This window comes from Vulpes lagopus, chromosome 3 (genome assembly GCF_018345385.1).
Source record: "Vulpes lagopus strain Blue_001 chromosome 3, ASM1834538v1, whole genome shotgun sequence".
NCBI lineage: Eukaryota > Metazoa > Chordata > Mammalia > Carnivora > Canidae > Vulpes > Vulpes lagopus.
In genome coordinates, this window is record NC_054826.1 from 100,406,692 (window position 1) to 100,433,720 (window position 27,029).

At 49.2% G+C, this 27,029-nt stretch overlaps 1 non-coding gene across 1 annotated transcript; it reads right to left on the reverse strand.

Moving 5' to 3' along the window:
* Positions 1–18,707: 18,707 nt before the first annotated feature.
* On the reverse strand, positions 18,708–18,814 carry LOC121488428. The gene has a single exon (XR_005987057.1). It is a non-coding gene; the product is annotated as a U6 spliceosomal RNA (small nuclear RNA).
* Positions 18,815–27,029: the final 8,215 nt, after the last annotated feature.

A 27,029-nucleotide genomic window follows, 5' to 3' on the forward strand; every position in this document is an offset into this window, starting at 1 on the left:
AAGGGGCCTTCTTTTAACACACCCGAAGTCACCATACAGTGCTTGTCACAACACATGGTCACGCCAGCACCTGCCTGGCAGCTGCATGACCTTGGAGAAACCTCTTAACCTCTTCAAGTTCCATTTATTAGTCTGTAAAAGAAGGACACTGTGATTTTGGGGCTCTGTGAGCATCTGCATGTGTGAGTGTGAATGAAAGCTCAATAAAGGCAATAAACAGACAAATAGACGGATGGATGGACAGATGGCTGGCTGGCTGAGTGTGTCTCTTACAGATCCCAACACAGTTCATATACCTGATCCTTGCCACATCCTTGTGATGTGAGCAGGGAAGGTAAAATCCCCTTGACAATGAGGCAAATGATGCAAGACCCTGGCAGGATGGAAGTGGGTGTCGGTTTTCACAGTAAAGTGCAGTTTATCCTGGTTACCTCTCACCACGGTGCGAAGTTGAGGACAGGTGTCTTGTGTCAGGTCACTATTTCCTGCACGAATACTGTATGGACAATTTCTAAGGAAAAAAAATTTCTATCCCACTAAGTCAACCTAAATTATCATATACCTTAAATATAGGTTAGTGTAAACTCCAAGCAAATGCATAAACTGACTATCAATAGAGCCCTATGCCGGTGCCTCCAGCTGCCACCAGTGCCTGGGTCAGGGCTCCAGGGGGGATTCGCCCCGCCGGCGGCCCCCCACCCCTTGCTCAGTCCAGGCCAGGCTCCAGGCTCCACTTGCTACTTTCTGTATTTCCTGTGGAAGCAGAGCAGCCAGGGAGACCAGCTGGGGGACGGGACGCAGCAGCCATCCCAGGGGGCTTCTCTCCACACGGGGCCATCGCAAGGCCGAGGTGCTGAGCTTCGGCTCCCCAGGGGCCAGGGGCGGCGAGCAGACAGACCGGGGCAGCCCAGCACCCAGGCGCCCAGCGCATCCGGGCCGAGCCTTGGCTCCCTCCCGCCGTCTGCTCGCCGCCCTCCCCCCTGCTGGGACGGTGTGTGCCTGGGGCAGGGGCACCTGCAGGCCTCTCGGGGCGCAGCAGTGGGGACAGGGCCGGGAGGCTGCGGGGCAGCGGGCCTGGCCCAGGTGCCACCCCCCCGGCCCCCTGCAGGCTCCCTGGGATGCACCGGCCTCATTCCCCCTTGGTCTCCCGCTCCCGCAGCGCCTGCCACGTGCCGGACCCCGTGTTGGCCTCAGGGGGGAAGGCTGGGAACCACTCAGAACCCGGGCTGGCCGGGCTGCGGTGGCCGGAGGCCCAAGGCTGGAGGTTGGAGGCCAGAGGCCGGAGGCTGGAGGCTGGAGGGCCCCGATGCCGCAGCAGGGGCAGCAGGCCGCACTGCACACCCACGAGTCTCCCCCACCCAGTCTGGGCCCTGGGCACCGCTGCACATGGGCATAACATGCTTTGTAAAAAACCAGGCAGATGCAGGTCAGTTGAGGTCTTCCTGTTGCCACGATGACCTTGCCTGAGCCTCCAGGTCCACCATGGGGCAGCTCCGGGGTGCAGAGGGTGCGGGGTTGGGCCAGGGGGTCAGCCTGGGGCTGCTCCCCCCACCCCCCCACAGCGGGGGGAGCCCCGGTGAGCAGATACCCCTAAAGCCACCCCACCCCGAGCACAGGCCAGCTGCCAGGCCTCCAAGGGGCGCCAGGATGGGGGCTGGCAAGCTCGTGGCCCTGTGAGCAGCGCAGGGTGGGGCTGTGCCACAGGAGTGCCAGGCGCCCCCACAGGACCCCTGACATCCCCTGTGGCCCCCCCATCATTCAGGACCCCTGATATCCCCAGAGGCCCGCTCCAGCACGGGGATGTCGGGGGTCACAGCAGGGCCCCGCAGTGTGACTGCATTGCAGATCGGGGCCTGAAGGACGTGGGTCAAATGAGGCCGCCAAGGTGCAGTGGTGTCCTCGGAGGCCTGCTCCCTCCTGTGGCGGCTGCCTGAGGGGACGAGGAGGTGCAAGCGGCCAAAGCATCGGGGCCGAGTGAGCAAGACGGCTGCCTGAGCCGATCCTGGCGACTTGGTGGCCTCCACATCATCCGACAGCATGACGCACATTCAAGTCCTTGTGACCTCAGGGGAGTGAGATCACTCAGGTCGTCCTCTGAGCACAGTGACTTTCAGCTAGAGATTAATAAGAAAAAATACCTAGAAAATTCCACCTTTGGAAATTAATCCACAATTTCTAAATAGCCCTGGGACAGCAGGAGAACTCATAATGGGAATTAGAAAATACTTGGAACCGGGAGATACTGAAAATAAATCAAAACATGCTGTTGCCGCCGCAGCAGCTCTGGAGGAGAAAGCAAGGGTGCGGGCAGCAGGAGAAGAAAGAAGCTGCAACTCCACCGCCGGAGCAGCCACCCCCGGGGAAGCGAATCCCGAGCCTGCCCTGACGGCCCAGAGAAACCGAGGCCGGGGGCGCTGAGCTGTGCGCCAGGGCGACCGACGGAGCCGGAAACGGAGAGCAGATTCCTTCCACCGGACGCAGCAAGTGTATCCTTAAGGAAAATAATGTCGAATCGGACAAAATAAAACTTAGGAACTTCTGTTTATCAAAATAGAGAGAAGACTAAGCCATGGAGCAGGTGTTCAAAGAACAAGCCTATGAAGGGCTTCGAGCCGGCCCCGCCAAGGACGCCGACGCTGAGGGCCCTGGCTCCCGGGAGCCCCACGGCGGCTGTGCACCCAAGGGGAACGCGCGGGCCCACACGCACCACCCGGCGCACCTGCCAGGGCCGGGCCCGGGAGGCCACCCGCTGGCCACCCGCTGACCACCGGTGGGGCAGGACGCAGCGGGAACCCGCGGCAACACGGGGTCGGGGCTCACAGGTGCCCATGAGCTGAACGACACCCACAGCGAGGGACAGTGCCCGGATGGCACCGGCCCGGCGGCTTCAATGGCCCGGGGGCTGGACGTGCCCCAGTGAGGGACAGGGCCTGGACGTCCCCCAGCCCGGCGGCCTCCCCCCGGGACCTGGAGACCAGGCCCGGTCCCCAAGCAGCTGCCTTTTGCGGGGCTGTCCCCCGGAAGGGCGCGAGTCCGTCCCGGGGGCCCCCTCGAGGCCTAAGCACCTCCCAAACACCTGCTCCTAACGGCCCCCCCGCCGGGAGCCTCAGCCTAGGAGTATGGGCGGCACAAGCTTCGGGCTCCAGAAGCGGCCTGTGTGCCCCACCGGCCCCAGGAAGCTGCGCGTCACCGGGGGCACCACCCTCGGAGGCACTGCGTGCCGGGCACTTGGGGCGGCCGCTCGCGGCTGACGGTCTCGGTCCAGTGCTTGTTCCAGGAGATGCGCACCTGCACGCCCGTCACTCACGCGGTGGGGATATACCGTTCATACTGCAATGTAAAGTCAACTAAAAGTCAAAACAATACACACCAAAGACGTAGACCTGGACCTACAGGCAGGGACGTTCCTTCACACCAGGTGAGAAAGGCTACAAAGCAGCACACGCGGTAGGACCCCACGCTTGCCGACACAGCACATGCGCACGGAAACGGGAAACACGCCAACACTCATTACTTTAAAAATATTTATTGAGTATGTGCTCTGCGCCAACACATAATTTACGTGGAAGACATCTCTACGACTGTACGATCCATGCAGAGTTCCGTCACATGCATCCCCACCTCCAGGCCCTGCACGGCTTTGGGGCGCCCACCTCCACACGAAGGGTGGGACCCGGGCAGCAAGGACACCATGACACATGATGCGTGAATGGCCACTTTCACAGGAGTACAAGGGTGATGCGCGTGTGCCCTGCGAGTTGAGATCTAGACCTAGCTTAGGGACATGGTGCCACCGGCTCTGCCATGAGCAAGACTGTGGACACCTGGGGACACCGCCTACTTTTAGAGCACAGACACGGGCAGTGACAGGGGTGAGGTGTCCCTGCGGAGCCCCACGCGGTGCCTTTGGAGGCCCCAAGGAAGGGAGCGTGCACACACACAGGTGTCCATGCACGGTAGGGGCCTGCCGGGCCACCGGGCGGGAGGGGAGCTCAGGAGGGCCTCCCTGCAGGCTGCTGCACCGGGGGGCACGCGGGGACCCCCCAGTCCGCCCCCCCACGGGGAAGGGCCCCGCCTCCCCGGTGGCCTCGGGGTCCCGGAGCCACAGCCACTGCCCCACCGTCTGCAGGCAGGGCTTGCACTCCCGCTGCTCCCCCAGCCTACCGCCCGGCTGCCGGCTTGCCCCCCAGGCCCCCCTGCCAGCCCACGGCCACACGGGGCCCAGGGGTCAGCGTCTCCCCCGCCCAGGGGCCCCCAGCCTCACTCCCAAGCCCCACAGCAGAGGGCCGTGCACGCCCATCACCCTCCCCGTGGCCTGCACCCGCTGCCCCTCGGGGCTGGGGACCCGCCTGTCCCCGCGGCGGCCCCCGCAGGAGAGAGGGTGCTGGGTCAGCCGGGCCCGGTCCTCAGCCCCCAGCCCACGCCCCGCGGGGTCTCTGTGAGGACGAGGGTCCCCGGGCCCCGCGCCCCCAGCCTGGGAGGCAAGCCCTGCCCTCTGGAAAGAGCGGATCCAGTCAGCGCTCCGAGGGCGGTGGGCACACGGGGGTCAGGGTGTGGCGGGGAGGCCCCTGCCCCGACACCCCCCACCCCGCCTGGTGCAGGAGGAGGCCCTGACCGTGGGGGCCTGGGGCCTTCTCAGGCTTCTTCGTCCCGGGCTTCCCGAAGCTCCTCAGGTTCCAGAGACATCACGAGCGGGTCCTCCAAAGAGCTCTCCCGGACCTGAGGAAGCACATGGCGAGTGGGGGCGAGTGGGAGCTCCTGAGGCTCTGTCCCTGGAGCCCGGGGCAGGGGGTGGGGGGCACGGCCCTCCCTCCGAGCTGCCCAGAGTTGGGGTCACGTTCCTCCCCCTGGGGCCCGGGGGCGCCCTCGGGGCTGGGCTGGGCCGTGGGGAGCGCGTCCACCCGGCTCCAAGGGCCGCGGCGTGGGGCCTGAGCACCCCCTGCCCTCCCGCCAGGACGAGGAGCAGATGTCCACCGGCATCTACAGCCCCAAATGGTTCATGCAGTGCTTCCTCGGCCGGGTGAGGCCCCCCTGGGACCCCCGCTCCCGGACCTGCCCCCTGCCCCCGGGGAGGGCCCAGCTCAGCCCCACCCTCCAGACGAGCCAGGCCCGACCCCGGGGCCCTGAGGCTGAGGCTGAGGCTCGCAGCCCAGCCCGTCCTGGAGAAGCCCAGAGGGTCCCTGGACAAGGTCCCGGGGGGCGGCCCGTCTCTGCCTCAGCTCCCCCGGGGGAGGCCGGGTCAGCCCGGGGTGTGGACGGGCCCTCGGCCCATCGGGCGGCCAGCCTGGGGTCCTCTCGAGGCGTGGTGTCATCAAGGGCGGGCAGAGTCTGTGCCCCCAGGGGTGCGGGAGGTGCCGGCCGGTGTCGGAACCCGGAGGGGCCGGGAGTCCCTGATCTCCCTGGGAGGAGGGCACGCACGGGGAGGCGGGGGGCGGGGGGCGGGGGGGGGCGCTGCGGGGCCTCGTCGGAGGCAGCCGGGGGCCAGATGGCAGACCTAGCCTAGCCCCAGCCGAGCCCCCCAGGGGCCCTGCTCCTCCCACCCCGCCGTCCCCCTAGACCCCCTTCTCGCTCACCCTGAAGCTGTGGGATGCCTACATCCTCGATGGGGAGAGGGTGCTCACGGCCATGGCCTACACCATCCTCAAGGTGCACAGGAGTAAGTGAGCCCCCGGGAGCCCAGGTGTGCTGGGGGCGGGGGGCAGGGGCGGTGACCCTGGGCTCTGAGCAGCACCCAGACCTGGGGCGGGGGGACGGCGGGGCAGGCGGGTGCAGCGGGGCTCCCCGAGTGGAGCAGCGGGCAGGGGCCACCCCGGCCAGTGCACTGCCCGCGGCGCTCCTGGGCACAGCGGGACCCCAGCCGCTGGCCTGGGGGCCCCGGGGGCCCCAGGGCGGGGCCCTCTGTGTCTGACTCTCGCCCACCGCCCAGAGCGCCTCCTGAAGCTGCCCCTGGAAGGGCTCCGGGAGTTCCTCCAGGACTCTCTGGCCCAGCCCTGGGCCCTGGAGGACGAGGCGGTGCTCAGACACCTTCGGGCCTCCATGACCCAGCTCCGCAGGATGCGGTGCGACCTGCCCCCGCCAGGTGGGCTCAGGGCCCCGGCCCCTCCCGACTCGGCCTGCTGGGGCCGCCCACAGGGGACAGAGCCCCCGGGGCCCCCGTCCTCATCTCTGGGGCTCTCCTCTTCTGCTCCAGCCTCGGGGACCCCAGGCCAGGGCTGGGCGGGCGGGTACCCACTGCAGGGCCCGGGCAGCAGTGTGGGGGGCTGAGCACAGGGTCAGGCCGGGGGGTCACGCGGGAGCCGTGAGGACCCCCGGGGCCCCCAGCGGGGGACACACAGCCTGCTGGAGACGCTGACCCCGTCGGCCTCTTTCCAGCGGGACCTGAGGAGTTCCCCACGAGGCCCCTGGGCCTGGAGCCAGTGTCCCCGGCGCCCGGGCCTCTCCTCCCTTCTCCGGCCTCTGAGCCACCGCCCAGGGTGGAGGAGCCGGCCTCCCCGGGCCCAGCCGCCCGGCCTGAGACGCCCGGACCCCCTCCCGGCCAGGCCATCGTCCAACTTGCCCCCCAGCCCCAGCGGTGGAACTCCCTCCCCACCCTCCCGGAGCAACAAGGCGGTGCAGGCAGGCGGCCCCGGGACACGGCGGGCTTCAAGACAGAAAACGGGGTCTCCTTCCATTCGGCACCTGCCTGGGCCACCCCAGAGGCCCCGCGACGGACCGGGCCCTGGAGCACCCCCGGGACTCCCATCACGGGGTCCCCCCAGCCCCCTAGGGATGACGCTGTCGGGCCCAGGACACCCTTCCTGCCCCGCGGCCACTGCAGCTCGTGCCCCTCGCTCGGCAGCGATGGGCACAGCCAGGGCAGAGCCAGGGCGGCGCTGAGCCCGCTGCCCCGAGGCCCCGCTCAGGCCTAGGACCCTCTGCCCCCCGCGTCCACGGGGCAGCTCGATGCTCGCGGGCCTCGGGGGCAGAGCGTGGCGGTGAGGGCGGGGGCCCGGAGGCTCCGGCCCGCCGTCACCGTGCCCTGCCTCATCTTGCTGTCCCTCCCGGAGGGCGGCACCCCCCGCATGGGACACCAGCCCCTGACCCAGAGGGACCTGGGCTGACCTGGCCCCAGGCTCTGTGGGGGCAGGGGCGACTCGAGCCCCCCCCCCCAGACCCATCATGAAGACTAATGGGATCCAGCGCCCCAGGGCCCTGGCCAGGCCTACATTATGGCCTCACTTTACCTCATATACATGAACCAAGGAGAGTAAAACTAACCAAGTAGGAGTGAAAGGGGAGGGAGAGAAGAAGGAGCAGGAGGCAGAGGCCAAGAAGAAACTTTCATTGTAATAGTGATAGAAGTGAGACAGGCTACTGTTGACTGAGCACATTTAATATGCCAGGCATTGTGCTCACCTAATCCTCACAAAAATCCTCAAATTCTGGTCACTAGTGTGACCACAATCTTATCTTCCCAGCCACAGTGACAAAAATGCACAGGGAGTCAAGTGGAGAGGTTGGGGATTTGGGAAGTGTTGAGCAATTAGAACACCTGCTTAGGGGAGGGAGGTAAAGGAAGCTTGGAAGATGTGGAGGCTCTGAGGACAACAGTGGTTCCAAGAAGGAAATGCTTGGGTAGGAACCCTAGAACATGATGAAGGGCAGAGTATGGCTCTGCTGTTTTCTGGGTGGTACAGAGAAGTGAGGAGAAGGAATCAGGTGTCATCCAGGTAGATGATAAAGTCACCAAGGATGGCAGCGAGGGAGACAGTAGGGAGGTACAAACTTTATTTGCCCATTTATGAGTAGATGTTGAGCTGAGCTCTGCTATGTGTCTAGACTTCGTGGATACAATGGTGACCAGGACAGCTAGGTCCTTGTGTAATGGAGCTCAAGTCTCTATAGGAGTGACAACACAACCAAGCAGCAAGTACACAAGAAAAATGCCAGAAAGTGATTAAGTGCTGGCAAGTCATGATATGGGTACAGATCTGGATTGGAATTGGGTAGTTTAGGAAGGTCTCCTCGAGAAGGTGACATTTGAGAGGGGTGTGAAAGGTAAGAAGGGATAAGCCATACAGAAATTAGGGGGAAGAGCATCTCAAACATGGAGAATAGCTGGCACAATGGCCCTGGTGGGAATAGCCTGAAGGAGAAGAACAAGGTCGGGGTGGCTGGGACATAATGAACAGGAATGAGGTTCCAGAGGTGGGCGGGGCTGGATCATGTGAGGCCTCATTGCCTACAGTTTGCTGTATAGATTTTAATCTAAGAACAGTGGGAAGGTGGGAAGGGTTTTGATTAGAAGGATGATCTAATATGTGTGTGTGTGAGTGTGTGTTTTATAGTTAACTATGGGGCAGCCCGGGGGGGGGGGGGGGGGGGGCGGTGCTCAGCGGTCTAGTGCCACCTTCAGCCCAGGGCCTGATCCTGGAGACCCGGGATTGAGTACCCTAGTACCCTGTCGGGCTCCCTGCATGGGGCCTGCTTCTCCCTCTGCCTGTGTCTCTGCCTCTCTCTCTCTCTGTGTCTCTCATTAATAAATAAATAACATCTTTAAAAAAAAAGTTAACCAAATCATTAAAGTTAACTATGGAGCAGATGGAGCAGAGAGGGGAAACATGGTCCCCAGCAGAAGTAAACATCTTTCACAAGAGGTTATTGTGTTAGGCTGTGTTTTGTTTTCTCAGATCTTGAAGTAGAATGCATTTCTAAGGGTCAACTGCTAAGGTCAAGAGTAATCTGAGAAGTGTCTGCTCCTGTGGTTGGTTGTGAGGAAGTCAAAGAGAGGCACAGACCAAACCTCTTCTTATGGAGGAGAGAGAATGTGCATTTTTCCATTCCACTAAAAAGCAGACAACAGAAGAAGAAATGTATTTATCTCTCCCTGCAGAGGATGTGCCACCCACTGTCCTCTCACCCAAGGTACCTGGAATCCTTTTGCCATATCTTTATCCTTCCAGTGGTTTAACAAATTAGACCCTGCCTGATTTCCTAAACTGATTTCAAGGGCTCTGGCTTGGGGAGTTCTCCTTCCTGTCATCGGAAAGAGCTCACTGACTTGGTTTTCCTTTCCTGTCCCCTGTCACTAAGACAATGGAGCTGGGTGTCACCTCCTTGACTCTACACTGCCCCTCCTCAGGCTTCAGATTGTCCCTCCAGAGTCTCCATTCCTCCTGCTGCTTAGGTGGTCCAAACTCCTCATTTTCACCAGGTTTCACTTGGACAGCATGCTGGGATGACGACGGGAGCCCCCAGATTATCTTTGCACTCCTGGAAGCTGCTGCCTTGGCCTCCTAAGCCTGGAGCAGTGGCCAGGCTATGCCTGCTCCCAGCCTGGATTCCATAGCTCACCTACCATCAGGTTGCTGGCAGGAGCCCCGTGAAACTATGGATGATTCGGTGCAGGGAACTCACATTTTCTGCCTCTTCCATGAGTTCTGGTTGCCATGACACTGCACTGAAGGTCATCGTACAAGAGTGGCTCATGCCGAGTAAGGACACAGTATGTGCCTGTCTCTGCACTAAGATCTACATAGGCCCATCTCATGAGATCCTCATAATCTTCCTGCAGAGAATTCTTCCTACATCTTTATCTCCATTTTTTTAGAGGAGGCTCTGAGGGGTTGAGGAACCAGCCTGCTAAAGAAATAGGATGGGATTCTAACCCAGGAGTCAAGCTCCAAAGCCTCAGGGGCCTTTAACCATCACATGCTTACCACAGCCTTAACCGTTGTTTCTCCCTCACCATGATTTCAATCTGAGGATACCCAGCTGATGCAATTTACTTTCAGGTTCTCAATAACAAAAATCTCCCATCATAGTCTCCACTATCCATTTGGAGATTTTTTTTTTCAACTTGGGCCCTGGGAAGATGTGAAAGAGGTTCTGATTACTGGTGTCAAACCCCAGGTCCCAAATTTCTCCCCAAAATTTCTCATTTTCTTAATCAATGGACTTTTAAGTGCCACACATGAAAGAGTTACCAATGTTTGGAATTACAGATGTGATGTTGTCAGTACTTAATTGTTCTTTCCATAATTTTTATTTTTTTTGCATCAAACATGTATTTATTTCACTATCAGGAAGGAAGAAAAGAAGGAACAGTGGGGAATAACAATTAAATTGGGGGGAAGAGAGGAAAAGAAAGTGTTGCAACTTGTTTCTGACCATCCATGCTATTAAGTTCTCTGTGCAGTGGGTTTCACTGCAGGCACATAGACCATCCTTAGACTTGAGTTTTCACCTGGCTAAAGGCCACAGTCTCTTATCTGTAGTGCATGGTCAGTAACCTTGAACAGAGTTGGGGCTCAACAAAGACTGATGGGTTGAATCAGATGTGGCCACAATGCAGATAGTGACAATATTTGGCTAGTTTGAGGTTAAAAGTCCTATAGATTTACTCTTATCGAGATGTGAAGTCATTTTCAGTTAGACTCACATTTTAGAGACTTGGGAAAAAAACTGACATCATGATTCAATGAGTTCCTGAGAAAATGCATAGAATTTTTTGGCCACATATTCTGTTTTCCTGGTTCGTTTGACATATTGCTATGCTAAATTTGAAAACAAATGTCAAGCATAATTATTATATATGTAGAAATTCACCTCCCAGGGATCTACATTCCTCATCTGGAAAATGAGGGAGTAAACCAGATGCTCCCTAAAGGGCTTTCTAGTACTTGTTCTCTCTGGTTTATATATTTCAGACATTATATAACACTTTTTGTTTATTATAAACTGAAATGAGTAAAAAAGGATAATATCCAGCCCCCAAGTTCCCAACTATGTTAGAGCTGATCTACAAAGTAGATGTCTAAAGGATTATGTTACTTTGGAGTAAATAAAAAGAATAGATTAGCACTCTGAGAAGATGCTTGGATTGTGGCCTTCTAGATAAATTCCATGCCTAGGCATTTGCAACAATATCCTTGTGTCACAGACAAAAGGATTATTCCATGCCTTTTGAGCATATATACATATATGAGAGGGAATTAAAATAAGGTACTAAACCGAAACCTACTATGGTATTCAAGTATTTCTAACTTTGTGTTTTCACCCAGAATGTGTGCATCATTTTTTGGTTCTTTTGTGTTTTCTTTTTCCTTTTTTTAGAAAAATGAATAATCTATAAATAACAATGACTTAGGCCTCTTTTATTTTTAAAGTCATCAAGATAAGAAGCTTTTGCACAGCAAAGGATACAGTCAACAAAACTAAAAGACAACCTACAGAATGGGAGAAGATATTTGCAAATGACGTATCAGATAAAGGGCTAGTTTCCAAGATCTATAAAGAACTTCTTAAACTCAACAGCAAAGAAACAAACAATCCAATCATGAAATGGGCAAAAGACATGAAGAGAAATCTCACAGAGGAAGACATGGACATGGCCAACATGCACATGAGAAAATGCTCGGCATCACTTGCCATCAGGGAAATACAAATCCAAACCACAATGAGATCCCACCTCACACCCATGAGAATGGGGAAAATTAACAAGGCAGGAAACCACAAATGTTGGAGAGGATGCGGAGAAAGGGGAACCCTCTTACACTGTTGGTGGGAATGTGAACTGGTGCAGCCACTCTGGAAAACTGTGTGGAGGTTCCTCAAAGAGTTAAAAATAGACCTGCCCTACGACCCAGCAATTGCACTGCTGGGGATTTACCCCAAAGATTCAGATGCAATGAAACGCCAGGACACCTGCACCCCGATGTTTCTAGCAGCAATGTCCACAATAGCCAAACCGTGGAAGGAGCCTCGGTGTCCATCGAAAGATGATGGATAAAGAAGATGTGGTTTATGTATACAATGGAATATTCCTCAGCCATTAGAAACGACAAATATCCACCATTTGCTTCGACGTGGATGGACCTGGAGAGTATTATGCTGAGTGAAATAAGTCAATCGGAGAAGGACAAACAGTGTATGTTCTCATTCATTTGGGGAATATAAATAATAGTGAAAGGGAATATAAGGGAAGGGAGAAGAAATGTGTGGGAAATATCAGGAAGGGAGACAGAACATAAAGACTCCTAACTCTGGGAAACGAACTAGGGGTGGTGGAAGGGGAGGAGGGCGGGGGGTGGGGGTGAATGGGTGACGGGCACTGAGGGGGACACTTGACAGGATGAGCACTGGGTGTTATTCTGTATGTTGGTAAAGAGAACACCAATAAAAATTAATTTATTTAAAAAAATAAAAATAAAGTCATGCAATATTGCAAATAAACTCTCCAATGCTCAAGTGTGTGTGAGGTTATATTTAGTGACAGAACCATGTAGTGGTTAATAGCAGAAGTTTTCAATCTCTGCTTGGCCACTTTATTAGCTGTACAACCTTGAGCAAGTTACTTAACCACTCGGACTTCTCATCTATGAAATGAGAATATGAAGAATTCTTTCTTCCCTCCTTCCTTTTCTTCCCTTCTTCCCTTCTTTCTTAACATCTCTCCTTCAACAAATACATTTTTGAGAACCTGTAACGTGCAACTCAAGGCTCCGGGAATAAATACAGCAGTGAACACGGACAAAGTTCCTTTTCTCATATATATGAGTTTAGTTGAGTGAAACAGATAATAAATAAAAACGGATGCTGGGTGGCAAATGCAATGAGATAAAGCAGAGTAAGGGATATGAAGGATGGAGGGAAGCTATTTAGAAGGGGTAGCCAAGAAAGGCTTCCTGAGAAGGAGACATTTGAGCTGAAATATGAAATAAGTGGAGAGAATATTCCAGGAAGGGGGAACAGCAGATTGACTATGGAAGTTATGCTTTCAGTGAATGCTTGAGGAAGAGTAAGAAGATCAAGGTGGCTGGAACATGTAAAGCCTTTGGATTTTACCCTAAATGCATTGGGAAGCCATGGGCGGGTGGCTGTTGTATTGAGCAGAAAAGAAATAATATGATCTGGTCCATGTGGAAAAGGACCAACTTTCCAGATGTTTTAACATGTGGTTTGACTATGTGTCTAAGGATTTACTTCTTAAGCATTGTTAAGATTGGCATGAGCTTATGAGGCAGCAAATGTGAATTGCTTAGTGTTCGGCAGTAGACTGTACTTAAGCAGCTCTTATTATTATGCTATTAGTCAAGTTGATAGACCATCGCCAAGGTTCTGCACTGATGATGATAGGGCCAAAGAAACAGGGAGAGAAAGCCATCATTTTTTGAGTACTTACTCTATGCTAGGCCTGTACATATTTAGCCCAAGTACAATATAGAGCAAAGCAGCATGCTATAAGAGAGAGAAAAGAATGGCATCTGACCTCAAAACAGCTCCTCTAGTCTTGTTATAGTGCCCAGAACTAGTCATAATTCTGGGCTGAGGTGACTATTAAAGTGTTCATTTTAGCTTGGAATGGTTACCTGGAATGTTACTTGGAATGGTAATATTAGGTGCTATTCACCCCCATTTTATCTTAATGTGATTTCATGGATTAGATGAACTCACTAGCCACCCCATGGCTCTAGAGTCTGAATGCCTGCTCAAAATCCAGCTCAACCACCTACAAGCTGTGTGACTTTGGGCAAGACACTTAACCCATCTGTGCCTAAGGTTTGCCATCTCAGAGATGATAGTGACAATTATCTCTTGGCATTTATGTGAGCTAAAGAGAGATATTACATGTAAAAAATGCTTTATCCAATGTAACTATTATTTGCACAGTTAAAGTAATTAATGAGCCAATCAGAAGAGCTTTGAGGGGTAGAACATAGGACTGATAAATTTCCAGGGCAACCCAAAGGGCCAAAAATGTTATGCTGTTGCCCTAAGAAGTTCTGCAGGGTGAACATTTCCAAGGGTGAGAATAGCTATCAAAAAGATGCTAAAACATTTTTAAAAATCTGACTTAAGTCTTTGTAAGTTCTCATTGTGGAAACAGAAGATTCAAGTGATCCAGCAAGAAGTTTTGATCAAAAAGCTGCAGGATGAAAGATGACAAGGAGTAAAATGATGAGATGTGCCATACAAGTTTATATGACACAGTAAGAAAAACAGATAAATGTGGGAAAGGAATCAGAAAATTCATAGAGTAAGAAATGCAGCAGAGAGGAACATGTTTGCACATCAAGTTAGCAACGATTAAAAAATAAATAAAATGAATTCCCTTGCAATTAAGGCAATAAAAAGGGGAGGTGCTTTTTCATATATTGCTGTAAACCAATAAAACCATTTGAGAAATCAATGTGGCACATAGATCAAGCACTTTTAAAATGGTTATTCTCTTTGACTTGATAATTCTATTTCTAGATTGTTATAGAAACCATTTGTAGAGTTTTCTATGTTTTATTGATTTATTTGAAAAAAATTAATTTTAGATGTAGAGTCATACAGAATTTATTATAGCAGACCCAAATTAGAAAGATTAAAATATCTTCAAATAAATGGCATATTTTTGCAATCATTAAAAAAGACATTTATATCCACATGAAGAAGAATGAAGTTGGACTCCTCTCTCAAACCATACACAAAAATTAACTCAAAATGGATCACAGACTGAAATGTTCAAGAGCTAAAACTATAAGCCTCTTAGAGGAAAATATAGGAGTAACTGTGACCTCGGGTTAGGCAAAGCCTTCTTTGATATGACATCAAAAGCACAAACATCAAAAGAAAAAAAGAGAGACAAATTGGACTTTATCAAAATTAAAAACTTTTGTACTTCAAAGAACACTCTCAAAATGGTCAAAAGACAACCCAAAAAAATGGAAGAAAATATTTGCAAGTGATTTATCTGATTAGGGACATGTATCCTTCTGGAATATATATTTAAAAATTAGAGCTCCAAAACAAAAAGACAAATAACCTAATTAAAACATGGGCAAAATAAAAATAAAAATAAAAATAAAAATAAAACATGGGCAAAGGTTCTGAATGGACATTTCACCAAAGCAGATGTAAGAATGGCCAATAAACCTATGAGAACATGCTTAACATTATTAGCCACTAGGGAAATGCAAGTCAAAACTATGATGAGATACAATTTTACTCCTACTAGTTGGTTATACTAAAAAAGACAGATCCTAGCAAGTGCTGACAAAAACGTGGAAACATTAGAACCCTCATAATGCTGCTGGTGGGAATGTAAAATGGAGCCCCATTTTGGAAGGCAGTATGGCAGTTCCACAAAAAGATTCCCATGTGACCAGCAATTGCACATAGAATTCCACTCAGAAACATATACTTGTACAAAATGGTTAAAACAGCCTTACTCATAGTAGTTAAAAAATAGAACTGATGCAAATGTCCATCAGCTGACAAATAAAATGCAGTGTATATATTAGAATATTACTTGTCAGTAAAAAAAGAATGAATTATTGATACATGCTCTAACATGGATTAGTCTTAAAAAAATTACGCTAAGTGAAAGAAGCCAGTTACAAAAGACCTGTATTGTATAATTCAGTTTATATGAAATGTTTGAAATAGGCAAATCTATAGAGATAAAAGTAAATTAGTGATTGCATAGGGGTTGGGATGGAGTTGGGAATAGGGAGTGACTGCTAAAGGGCACAAGCTTGCTTTCTGGGGTAGTAAAATGTTCTCAAGTTGATTATGGTGATGGTTGTACACCAAAACCCATTAGATTTTAAATGAGCAAAGTATATGGCATGTAAACTGTATTTTTATAAAATTGTTAAAAATACATTTTTGTAAAGTATACACTAAGAGAAGAAATGTTCGTAGTATTAGTGAATGATTTGGAATCATGCGTTGTGAATTATAATTATTTAGAAAGAAGACTAGAAGTTCTGACAAATTCCAGAAAGAGGTCCACTAAAGTGTTAATAAAGGCTGCTTTGGACAGTGAACTATGGCTGATGATATTTTTTTCCCCTTTGATGAGGAGGCCTTTTATAATAGGGGAAACTTTTTTTAATAAAAGAAATGAGGAGGCCTTATTTCTCAAACAGTCCTTGGGTGTAATTCTGAGTCACTCTTACCCTCCGCTGAACGGAAAGCAACCGAAGAGAGCTTCAGCTGTCATTCTGTAGAAAACAAAGTCTGACTCAGACCAAAAGTGATGTTTTCCATGCTCCTTCCTACCTCCTGTTCTTCTACCCCACAGGCCCACAAAAGAAAATGATTCAGGGGCAGCCCAGGTGGCTCAGCGGTTAAGTGCAGACTTCAGCCCAGGGCGTGGTCCTGGAGACCCGGGATCTAGTCCCACGTCGGGCCCCCTGCATGGAGCCTGCTTCTCCCTCTGCCTGTGTCTCTGCCTCTCTCTCTGTATCTCTCATGAATAAATAAATAAAATCTTAAAAAAAAAAAAGAAAATGATTCAGAAAGTCCTGAACAAGTGAAACCTGGAAATGTGCTGGGCTTCTATCTGGCAGCCTCCTGCCCTGTAGGTGAGAAGTAGACAACTGCTGTCCACGGCTTCTCACAGTGAGAGTGGAACAAGGGAGGCATGTGTTCCAACTAGGGGTATGAGCTAGGGCCCATGCCAACTACAAGGAGAAGTTTTATTTTTGCCTTGAGTGTAAAAATCTATGTTATCTCTACTGAGGAAACCAGCTTTTCCTTCTTACTACCCAAGGGGAGGGGCCTATGCTGGCTCCCGTCCCTGGACCGAGTTTCACGGCCCAGCTGGCTCCTCTCCAGGCCAGCCAGTTGTCCATCTCTATCTTGGAGGAACAGCTTGGACAAAGTTCTTGGCTCTGTTTGGAAATTCCCTTCTCCTTGCTCTCCCAAACAAAATTAATTTGAAGCAGTTGGGTTGATCTGACATGTTTCCTCTGAGGAACATGTGTTCATATGAGGAGGGAGGGTCTCCTGGAGACAGTCCTGGGGCTCTCTACTTGGAGTAGGTATCTACTTCCCAACACGAGCAATCTGCAGTGTGTTCAGGAGCATGCTCCTGGGTTGGAGAGAGGTCTGGGGGCCAGTTCTCTGAGAAGTGGCTGAAGGGCCTGGGGCTGCTTAGCTTGGAAAAGAGAAAACTCAGGGAGATCCTGAGATTGTCTCAATGAGCTGTTAGCATGAGAAAGGTTTATTTTGGAATAATATCTCAGGGTAAATTTGGAACAAATGTGGGGAAGTTGCAAGGAGGCACGTTGCCTTAATATTAGAAAGAACTTTTAATAATGAGAATTTTCCAAAATCCTATGGGCTCTGTAGTTGAGGATGTGATTTTTATCCAAGGAAGTCTGTGTCGCAACTCTGTTTCAGGCATCATCAACTTGAAAGTGTAAAACTTGTTTCCAACAATCATGTGGTACTTATCATGCACCAAGCACTATTCTAAGTACTTTACATATATAATTCCCAGAATACTTATAGCATCCTTCTAAAATAAGTGTATTATTATCTCCAATTTATAGATGAGGAAAAATAAGACTCGGAGAGTACTTTAGTAACTTGCCGAGGGTCATTCTGTGACTCAAACCCATGTAGTTTGTGTCAAACATTCATACTCTTAACTCCTATACTGAGGTTACATTTATATTGATACCCCTAAGATATGACCATATGCTCCTATATGTCAAAATATAGGATTTAGGCTCTCTCATCTGGGGCGCCCAGATCATTTCCAGGAGTCCCCATAGAGTGTCTACCTATACCTACAACCTAGTGGATAAGGTACAGCACCTGTCACGCACTATGGTTTCCCTCGTGGCGATGTCTCAGCTCTCAACGCTGTTCACACAGCCTTGCCAACTATACTAGTTGTGAGACCACCAATGTCTATGCCAAGGGGGCTTCTTCACAACGTGCCTCAGTCCGTAGGGCTCAAGGCCCAAGTGCTGCTGGGTTCCGAGAGCTGTGGAGAATGGTCCTACATCTGTGCCTCACTTTGTCATCTGAGTCCCCAAGAAACAATACTTTTGACTAGAGTCCTCTCTCTCCCAAACAAAACGTCCCTCTCAGCTACTGGCACTCATTTCCTTGGGTATAGAGTTTCAGAGACAGTCCAACGGTTGGAGTTGGGCCCTACAATTCACATTCATCTCTGTCACCTTTGCTTCTTTCTCAACTGTCTCCTGTCACCTGGACAGCCACAATAAATAAAACTCTCTTTTCCTCCAGCCACAAAACACAGAGCCTTCATGTACCAGATGAAGAGAACTCTGAAGAGATGTCACCTCACTTCTCTCCAGATCTTGCTCAGCCAGAAAGGACCTGTGATACCCGAAAGCGGAAGCGGGAAGACTATTCCCATGGGTACTGCGGAAAGGGGTGGTGGATGAAGTTGGAGGCTGGAAAGAATTGTAAGATCCCATCAATTCTAAAATGTTAGACTCCTAAGTCCCAAATAGTTTGGTAGAAATGGAATTGCTTCAGCTTGTTTCCTCAAATACCCCCTTTGGGTTTGTGTAGGGAAGAGTAAGTTGTATTTCTAGGTAAAGTTTTTAGCAGTGTCTGGATTCTACTTCCTGCAGGGAAGGTACAGAGTGAAGGAACTGGCAAGAGAGGAAGCTGGGACGCCGAGGGCTGGCATCAAGTCACTGAGGGGAAGCAGTTAATGGCTCTGTCTGTAAGGCATTTCCTTGAGGGAGAATTTCAGAGATGAGCTTCCCGCGCTCGTACCCAGTCTCTCTCATGTTCTTCAGGAGAGTAAACATATGTCTCCATATCATCCAAAAGGTCTTCTCATTGTCTTTTATGGTCAATGTGAGGGATGTGGGACATTTAGATTCTTTGACGAATATTTGGCTGACAAAGAGAAGAGAAGTTAGTGACAAGAGTAAAGTACATCTCACTTGGTTTTGTTTTTTTTTTAAAATATGGAACGCTTCACGAATTTGCGTGTCATCCTTGCGCAGGGGCCATGCTAATCTTCTCTGTATCGTTCCAATTTTAGTATGTGTGCTGCCGAAGCGAGCACATCTCACTTGGATCTGTACCTTATGGCTATGAAGACAGGGCGTGGTAGCCAGCCTCTAACAGCCTCGGTATTCCTCGCCTCCTGGTGTTTATGTCTTGCATAGTGTCTCTCCCCGCACTGAATCCGTGTTTGTCTGTATGACCAATAACATATGGCACAAGTGACAGTGTGTGAATGTCTAGGCTGGGTCATGACTTCCAGCTTGGTCTTTGCACCGTTTGCTCTGGGAGAAGCCAGCCATCAGGTTGTGAAGGACACCGAAGCAGACATGTGAGGAGCCTATATAGGAAGGAACCGAGGCCGCCTACCAAAGCCGGGACCCACTTGTCAGTCAAGTGAGTGAACCACCCTGCAAGTAGATTATCTAGCCCCAGCAGATGCCTCAGATAACTGCAGACCCCGTTGACATCTTGACTACAACCTCATGAGAGATCCTGAGCCAGAACTGCCCGAACTCCTCCTTACCTATAGATACTGTGATAGGTATTGATGATTTAAGCCACTAAGTTTTGAGCTAGTTTATAACACAGTAATTGATAACTCATGCAAAGAGCAAGTCTGATTATATGAAGGGCCCCCTAGCACAAGCCCTGCAGTTTGGGCGCCTTTGTGCACCATGTCTTTTGGAGGCCAGGGGGTGGTTTCCTGGTTCTGTAGTAGGGGTTGGCAAACTAGGGCCTATGGGTCAAATCCAGCCCTCCACAGGCCAAATCTGCACACACCACTTGTCTACATATCGTCTATGGCTGGTTTCTTGTTACAGTGACAGAAGTGAGTAGTTGTGATATACTGGATGGTTTGTAAAGCTGAAAAGATTTACTATTTAGCTCTTCTTTAAAAATATTTTTTATTTACTCATTTGAGAGAAAGAGAGAGAGAGAGCACAAGCGGGGAGGAGGGGCAGAGAGAGAGAGAAGCAGACTCCCCACTGAGCAGGGAGTCTGCCATGCAACTCCATCCCAGGACACTGGGATTGTAACGCAAGCCAAAGGCAGATGCTTAACCATTTAAACAACTGAGCCACCCAGGTGCTCCTACTATTTAACCCTTTATAGAAAAAACTTGCCGACTCCTGTCCCATAGGAACAATGTGATGGTGAAGTGTCTTTCTCACACATGTAGAGTTACACACACCCTCTCCACACAAGGGCCTGAAGTGCACACATGCTATTTCATCTGCCTGGTGAGCCCTCTCTAATGTTCTCATCTGGCTAACTTTTTTTTTTTTAATTTTATTTATGATAGTCACACACACACACACACACACACACAGAGAGAGAGAGAGAGAGAGAGAGGCAGAGACACAGGCAGAGGGAGAAGCAGGCTCCATGCACCAGGAGCCTGACGTGGGATTCGATCCTGGGTCTCCAGGATCGCGCCCTGGGCCAAAGGCAGGCGCTAAACCACTGCGCCACCCAGGGATCCCAATCATCTGGCTAACTTCTACTCATCCTTCAAAACTTGGTTCAGATGCACCTCCTTGAATCCAACCTTGTGAAATCCCTCTCCTTCTTTGAGGTTGGCTTATATATCACCTCCTTCCCTCAATCCCCCAAGCCAGACAAATTCTAACAGCAGCGTTTCCATATCTCTTTTAGAACTCTAATCATCACATGATGGGGCTTTGTTTAGTGTTTTTTCTCCCCCACTGGACCATAAGCTCTTCAAGGCCAAAAACTGTTTTTATAACCTCCTCTGTTTATATATTCATCACAAATACTTATCAGATGCTTACTATTTGTCAGAAATTTTACATTGGGATACACAGAGAAAAAAGACTGAGCCCTTGCCCTCAGGTTACTCCAGAAGAGAAGTGAAAAAACAAACTGTCATTAGGGTACGAGGTGGTGGGGGGTGTGTGTGCAAACTTCATTGTGAGTGTATTTGCTGTACCCATATAAACATCTACAAAAAGAAGTGAGTTTTCAACACTTTCATAGCATTTACCATTTGTCAGACACTGCACTAAGCACTTACATACATTACAATTTATTTAATCTTTATACAACATGAGGAAAGTAATACAATTATTTTCAGTCTACAGGACATAGAGACCAAGAGAGATTAAATAACTTGCTCAAGGATCACAGAGCTAAAAATGGCGTGTGAACTTTGGAGCAATTATTTAGTTGAATAATCAATTCTAAATCTCAGAAATGACACAAGTGTAAGAAATTAGGATAATGCTGTTCTTTTCTCTTTGAACACTAAGTGGATGGTTCCTGTCAAGCTGGAAATTCTGGCTCCAGAGGCTTTCTGATGACTTAGACTACACTTGGCATTTTATTTCTAGGAATTGCCTTCTGGGAGATTCTGCTGTTTTAATGATTGTGCAAGCCTGGTTTCCTCATTGAATTGCACCATTTGCCACTTTTAAGTCATCCCTAGTTATTAGTTTTACTTTCTTAGGACTCTGTGGGGGGCGGGGGGAGAACACCTTCAACAGCCCCAACAGTGTTCTTTTCTTGCTAAACTCCATAGGACTATCGATTGTCTACGTTTGGATGAGAGATAGGGCCCTGGTGCCTTCTCTCTGCCATCGCTTGTCTCAGGCTGTGGTCTTAGTTGTGGATTAATTGGTTCAAACCTTGAGTGTCATTCAATGGATTGATTTAAAGAGATTTTGTGGCTAATGGTGCTGGTTCTAGCTTAAAGATGATTGCCCCCTGTAGTATGAACCACTTAACGGCATTCTATTTTCCTTTTTAGGAATGAAGACTGAAGCGCCAAAGCTAGTTCCCTTTAAAAATAGATAACTAGGTACTCTGAGCCGTCTGTCCACTCTGTTCAGGCCACTCATTTGTCTTGGTTCAGTCTTCCTGCACAAAGAGGTGGGGGCTTTGTGGTAAACACTGGAGATGGGGGGGGGGGGGAGAAATCCCATTGAGGACAGTGACAGATACTGAAAACAGATCTGCCCCTTGCTCAAAGCCTTTGCTCAGCAATTCCCTTCAAAGAGAAAGATGGAAAGTGAAGTGGTGAGGAGTGATGTCAAAGCAGAGGGGAGAGTGAAAGGCCGGTGTGTCTTCTCATGGTTTTCAGCATATTCACCCTCTTTCAACAAATCTTAATGGAACCAATTAAATGCCAGACCTGGTTTACAATCAGGTCCCGGAGTTTGTAAGGGTAAATAAGGCAGATATGGTTTCTGCTGTTCTGGAGCAGTGGAGAATATCAGAAAGATGTTAACAGTTAAATACAGTAATTGGAAATTATGGTAAGTGATGGTAGGAATAAAGAGTGGGCTTTTACAGACAATAATCGAGAGTAGGGGATGAGATAGGACTATTTATTTTGAATGGAATAATCAGAGAAGGCCTCTCTGAGGATGCGAAGGATTGAACCTGAAGGATAATGAACATGAAACATAAAGAAGCAAGGGGAGAATTCCAGGCAGAGGGAATGGATTGTGCAAAGGCTGTAAAGCCAAGGTCAGCGCAAGAAAACATTTCAGTTTTAAAGCTAAGTTGCTCTTGGTGGGGGCCTTCAGTGCTTTCCTTTATTCCATCCAAACATATTCCTGGTGATAGCTTGAGAACACACTTTTCCACAATCTATAAGAATCACCTGGCATCTCAGCCTTCAGCTACGGCTCTGAGCAGAGCAGCGTTCATCAAGAAAAGGAAGACATTTAGGGACGTGAGGTCCCTTCTCTTCCATTGCAGGACAAGCAGACCTTGGTAAAGCTTAGTATTACAAATTACTTAGGTCCTCTGGGTTCAAACTTTGGCTCTGCCACTTAGAAACTGTAAGTATAACATGTTACTTAACTGCTTTATGCCTCAGTGTCTTTATCTGTAAACTAGGTGTGAAAAATGTATGTACCTCATAGGATTGTTAAGAGGATTTATTGTTTTTTAAGATTTTATTTATTTATTTATTTATTCATGAGAGACACAGAAAGAGAGAGGGGCAGAGACACAGGCAGAGGGAGAAGCAGGCTCCCTGCAGGGAGCCCGATGTGGGACTCGATCCCAGGTCTCCAGGATCAGCCCCGAGCTGAAGGCAGACACGTCTAACTGCTGAGCCACCCAGGCGTCCCTGTTATGAGGATTTAATTAGTTCATGTTAGCTAACTGCATAGATCAGTACCTGGCACATAAACATTCAACAATCATGTTGTTATTATCATACTTAAACTGCTGTACCCTGCTGACACTTCGGGTGGCAGTGAAGGTGTGTGGTATATATTCCCCAGAGGCTGGTCTCCTCAAAATCAACCTATAGCCTTCTTATATAATTCAGTTCAGAAATCATTTTTGTACCAGGCACTGTATTGGACCTTGGCCACATCATTTCCTTTGAGCCTTCCAACAATCTTAGGCAGCAGGTATTACTACCCTTATAGATGCAGGAACTCATGTATAAAGAGGTTAACTGGGGATCCTTGGGTGGCTCAGCGGTTTAGCACCTGCTTTTGCCCCAGGGTGTGATCCTGGAGTCCCAGGATTGAGTACCACATTGGGCTCCCTGCATGGAGCCTGCTTCTCCCTCTGCCTGTGTCTCTGCCTCTGTGTGTGTGTGTGTGTGTGTCTCATGAATGAATAAATAAAATCTTTAAAAAATAATAAATATAATAAACAAAAATAAAAAGATAAAGAGGTTAACTGACTTACCTATACCACAAGCTAGTAGGGTTCGTAGGTCCACCACTCAGTAGGCCTGGGTAAGTCCTTGGAATCTACATTATACGTACTTGCCCAACCTTCCCAGTTCTGATGAGGGTGACTTCTTTACTGTACTTTGGAAAAGTATGGCCTCGATGATCTCTGGAGGCAAAGTCCATGAAGATGGGAAAGTCCATACATGCCAAGTACGCAGTTTAATGAGGAAGGCAGTTTGGTGCTGTTGATGTTTATTATAACAGAATGACTCAATTCATGGCACTGGTTCTCTGCTATGGTTATTGTCCAACAAGCACATTGGGGCTGAAAAACGTCCCCAGAGTGTTTTGCATCATGTAGCCTCAGTTCATAATTTCTCATCCTCGGTTCCAAAATAAGATCAAATAAAAATGCTCTGAAAACCAGAAGTCTTAAGTGTGGGGAAACACATTTTGCATTCTAACATGACTGTAAGTTTATTTGCAGATGTTATTCATACCACTTGTGAATATTTAGATCCTGCGCTGCAAAATTATCAGTATGCTTGATTATGGGACTGTATCAATGATCCATTGTCACATAACAAATTACCCCAAAACTTAATGGCTTAGAACAACAAACATTTATTTTATCACAGTTTCTATGGGCCAGGAATTCAGAAGAGGCTCCACTGGGTAGTTTTGACTCATGGTCTTTCATGCAGTTGTGGTCAAGATGTTCGGGGGCTGCAGTCATCTGAAGGCTTGCCCAGGGCTGGGGGTTCCCTTGCGAGATGGCTCACTTGTTTGGCCGTAGGCAGGAGAAAGAACAATGCTTCTTGTAACCCTGTCTCTGAAATATCCCACTGTCCTTCTGCTTTGTCCTGTTTTTTAAAACAAAGTCACCAAGATTAGCCACACACAGAAGAAGGAGACTTAGATGTCACTTCTTTAAGAAATGAGTATCAAAAAATGTGTGGACATATTTTAAAACCACCACAGAAGTGTTACCCATATCTTCCTGGCGGTGTTCTGTTATATGCAAGATATGGAACAGTATTATCCTACAAAAGAATATAGTAAAGATTACTAAACAATTATGGATTACATCTGGCACCAGGCGTTTTGGATAAAGGGTTATGTCTCTGTGGTATCATGATAAGTTTGCACTATGGACTTTACCACTTTAAACAAACTAAAGAAACATAGAACGTTTTGGAATATTTTCAAGACTCAAGGAACCTCGTGGATTATCCAGTAACTAGATTCTGACCTCATCTCCTTCACTCTACAGATGAATAACTCGAGATTCAGAGAGGAAAACATTTGCTAAAACATACACACAGTGTTTCAGACACTGCTAAATGCCTTAGATATATTATTTTATTAAATTTTCCCAGCTTTACTGAAGAGGAAAATAAGAATCAGAAAGGTGAGTAGAGGTCTCAGAGTAGATAGCTAGTATGTTTTGGAGGCAGGCTACAAATCCACGTCTCCCAGGTGTCAGCCAGAGCCCTGCGTATGTAACACCCCCTCCAATGACTGCCTGGGGCATGAGTCTAGACACCATATCCCTGGAGACTCAGGTTGAGAGGTCTTCTGTCCACACACTCAGGGTTCCCCCTCATCTGAAGATCTCATCAGCCTCATGCTTCCCTAGTTAGTGTTCAACCTAAGATCTTCCCCTGGGAACCAGACAAAGAACCCCAGAAATTGCAGGAGCAATGGCCTCACTGCCTATTGCCTCAGCTTCTAGGGGGGATTCTGAACTTCAAGTTGGGTGGGTGCTGCTGGGAGGTGACCCAGCTCCGTTCCCACTTAGAAATGCCTTCTCAGGGTATACATCTCAGATACACATCATGTTCACACTCTCATGTAAGAGGTTTTCCCAAACAAAACCTCCTCCCTAGGGGACTACATCTGGAGAAAGCCTGTCCAGGGGCTATCAGCTTTAAACTCTATGAAGGATATGCCATCGTTAGGAATCTAAGTTCAAAAGTTGTAATGACAGCGGTTGTGGTAAGAAAACCAGGACTCCCTCAATGACAGGTGTCAGAGAATCCAGTCCGAAATGACATAACCTAAAGGGGAACTAATTGAAAGTTGAGATGTAGCATTGATTTCAGGAGTGGTGTGACGCAGAAAAACACTCTCCAGAAGGACTGGCCTCTTTTTGACCCCGCCCCCACGGTCCCTACTCCGCGGTTGACCCCAATTTCAGACGGGGGGACTGGTCCTTGAGTCAATCACTATCCCAGGAGGATGACAGGGTTCTCATTGTCCAGACCTGGGTCACGTGACACTTCTGGATGGGCAGATGGAGAGAGTACAGACCAGCGAGTAGTGAAGCGGAGGCTCCACTGGATGTAGGACAAAGGGCTGTTACCAATAAATTTGAAAACATTTGAGCTCTTATGATGTGCCAAACTATGCTAAGCATCCCACATGCACAAATCTCATTTAATCTTCTTAAAAGATATTTGAGAAAGAGAGAGCATGAGCAGAGGGAAGGAGCAGAAGGAGAGGGACAAGCAGACTCTCCATTGAGCAGGGAGCTGGATGCGGGACTCTGGGATCATGACCCGAGCCGAAGACAGCCGCTTAACTGACTGTCCACCCAGGCGCCCCTCATTTAAACTTATAAATAACTCTGTAAGATATGTATTAATATTACCTTCATATAAAATAGTTGAAGAAACTGAGTAAGAAACATGCTCAAGGTCGCATAGCTAGCAAGCGATGGGGCTGAGTTTGAGCCAGTTCTGACTGGAGAGCCATTCTTACTCTATTTCCACGAAGCTGCCTGTGGCATCGGCTTCCAAGTCATTTAGGCTGAGAACAGCATCTCCTCTGTATCATCTGCATCCAAGAAGTCATCAAATCTAGTTGATCCTACCTCCACCAGCTTTGAGCTATCTGTTCCCATCTTCAATTCCTAGTGCCACTGCTCACTTCTCTCATTATGGATAATTAGAATAGCTTATCCTTTTCTCAGAGAACATACATATGAGCTCTGAGGGCCATTTAAACTTAAAAATTCATATTTAAGTGTTAGAATCACATAAAATCTGTATCCTATGGTATTCTTCGAAAAATGGAAAAATTCAGTAACGCTGAACCTGGAATCTTCATGGCGATAATGACTGAAATTGAGCAGCACTGTCTGGAGACAATTAGAAGGCTTCTGTAGTTCAGTTGGCCAAATCCCTGTTGCTTTCTACCTCCAGACCTCCTCACCCAGGTAAGCTCCTTACTGCCCTCGGTAAACATCTGAGTTTGCAATCCTAGTCCCTAGTCCCTAGTCCCTCCCCATTTTTACCCATCTTCTGTGACCACTAGGTTTATCTTCTTCTTCTTTTTTTTAGGTTTATCTTCTTAAACCATGATCTGATTATCCCACTTTCATATTTGAAGACATTTAATAGTTCCACACTACCTATAGACCACTACAAACTGGGTCCCAAGCTACTTTTTTAGGCCTATGTCCTCCACACACACGACTTCTGCAGCACCCTTCTGGACTAGGCCCCATGTTCCCTCTCCCACCTGCTTTGCTCAGGCCTGGTTCTCTGGGTCCTAAGTCCATTCTTAGTCTTCTCTGCTCCTCTTCACATCGTCTCTTTGAGTTCTCAC